Source organism: Empidonax traillii, unplaced genomic scaffold, assembly GCF_003031625.1.
Source record: "Empidonax traillii isolate 1590-97213 ecotype Southwest subspecies unplaced genomic scaffold, ASM303162v1 scaffold4663:size9364, whole genome shotgun sequence".
Lineage (NCBI taxonomy): Eukaryota > Metazoa > Chordata > Aves > Passeriformes > Tyrannidae > Empidonax > Empidonax traillii.
Window position 1 is genome coordinate 6,858 of NW_020959856.1, and position 1,959 is coordinate 8,816.

The 1,959-nt window shown below is 61.1% G+C and overlaps 1 non-coding gene across 1 annotated transcript; it reads left to right on the forward strand.

Moving 5' to 3' along the window:
* The first annotated feature begins 324 nt into the window (after positions 1 to 324).
* Positions 325 to 397, forward strand: TRNAV-CAC. The gene has a single exon. It is a non-coding gene; the product is annotated as a tRNA-Val (tRNA).
* The last annotated feature ends 1,562 nt before the right edge of the window (positions 398 to 1,959 follow it).

Below are 1,959 nucleotides of genomic sequence, written 5' to 3' on the forward strand. Positions count from 1 at the left end.
GGGGGGGGGGGGGGGGGGGGGGGGGGGACTAGTTGGTCTCGGAGGACCGGAGGGGCGTGGCCTGAGCGGAGGAGGCGTGGCCTCCCCAAACCCCGCCCCGCCCCCGCCGTGGCTCAGCGGGCAGCGCGCCCGACCCCCACCCCGGGGACCGCGGTTCGAGCCCCGCCCCGGGCCGGGCCTCCTCGTGTCACCCCAAATGTCCCTTTTTTGGGGGGTTTTCCCCCAATTCCTCCGCCCGGCGCGGCCGCTGAGGGGGCCGGGGGAGGCCCCTCGGGGTGAGCGCAGCGCAGCCGTAGCGCGGCGGGGCGCGGAGCGCGGCACGGCGTTTCTGTAGTGTAGTGGTTATCACGTTCGCCTCACACGCGAAAGGTCCCCGGTTCGAAACCGGGCAGAAACACCCCATTTTGGGCCCCTTTTCCTCATTTCCCGGAATCAGCTGGGTTGGAAAAGACCTCGGAGATCGTCCAGTCCAACCTCCCAGCCCCCAGTTTTCCCTTTATTTAATTTTCCAGCCCCACGTTTTCCCTTTATTTAATTTTCCAGCCCCACGTTTTCCCCTTCGTTTCCCTTTTCCAGCCCCAATCTCGTGGGATTTTCTCTCCCAGTCGCTGCTCCGGCCTCGTCCCAGTTCCACCAGTTCCAGCCCTATCTGGGTCCTCCATCTGGGACTGGGATGGGGAGGGGGATCCCAAATCAGAGCCGAATTCCATGTGGATGTTCCTCAGCCCTTGGGGGAACGGGGGGGACACACAAATTCTGTCCCTTCTGCCGCTTTCCCCGACATCGATTTCCTGGAAATCGTCAGATTTTCTTCTGAGAAAACCCCCCAAAAATAAAAAAATTAAAAAAAAAATTGAAAAAAAAGGGGAAGAGGCCCCGAAACTGCCCCAGGTTTGAGATTCCGGAACCGAAAAGAGGAACCGGGAACGAGCGGGAGGGGGGTGGGCTCGGAAAAACGGCCACGAGGAGCCCCCTCCCCCCACCCCCCCATGGACCCCCCCGGGGAATGACAAACACGGGATGAGCCCCCTGCCCATCCCGGGGGTCCCATCAGGAATAACAAACACGGGATGAGCCCCCTGCCCATCCCGGGGGTCCCATCAGGAATAACAAACACGGGATGAGCCCCCTGCCCATCCCGGGGGTCCCACCAGGGAATAACAAACACGGGATGAGCCCCCTGCCCATCCCGGGGGTCCCATCAGGGAATAACAAACACGGGATGAGCCCCCTGCCCATCCCGGGGGTCCCAAAATCCCCGGGATGAGGGAATGAACCCCCTGCCCATCCCCAAACACCCCCAGCTGGTTTTCCCGGCTGGTTTTCCTGGCTGGTTTTCCTGACTGGTTTTCCCGGCTGGTTTTCCCGACTGGTTTTCCTGACTGGTTTTCCAGACTGGTTTTCCCGGCTGGTTTTTTTTTTCCCTTCCCCTCCCTGGGCTCCCGATGATTCCCAGCCGAAGGAGCTGAGCCCGAGGCTCTCCTGGGGCTCCCAGTCCTGCCCTTCCCGCTGGGAATCGTCTGCCGGAGCCGGGATTTGCATCCCCAGACCCGCCCCGGGCTCCCCCCGGGAAAATTAACGATGTGCATTTAAACAGAAAAAAAACCTCCTGGCCGAGCTTTTCCCACCCCGATCCCTCGGATTTCCCCCTTCCCTTCCCTGCTCCCACCAAACCCCGGGGGCTCCTGAGTGTCCTTTGCCTTCAGGAATTTTTTTGGGGGGAATAGATGGGGGTTTTTGGGGGGAATTGATGGTTTCCCCCCCAGGGCAGCATCTCCAGGGATAAAACACCTGGAATATCCACCAGCAGACGTCACGGGGGGGGGAAGGGGGGATGACCTGAGGCTCCTCCTGGGCTGGGAAGGACCAGGAAGGGAAGGATCCAACCCCAAAGATCCAACCCCAAAGATCCAACCCCAAGGATCCAATCCCAAAGATCCCACCCCAAAGATCCAACCC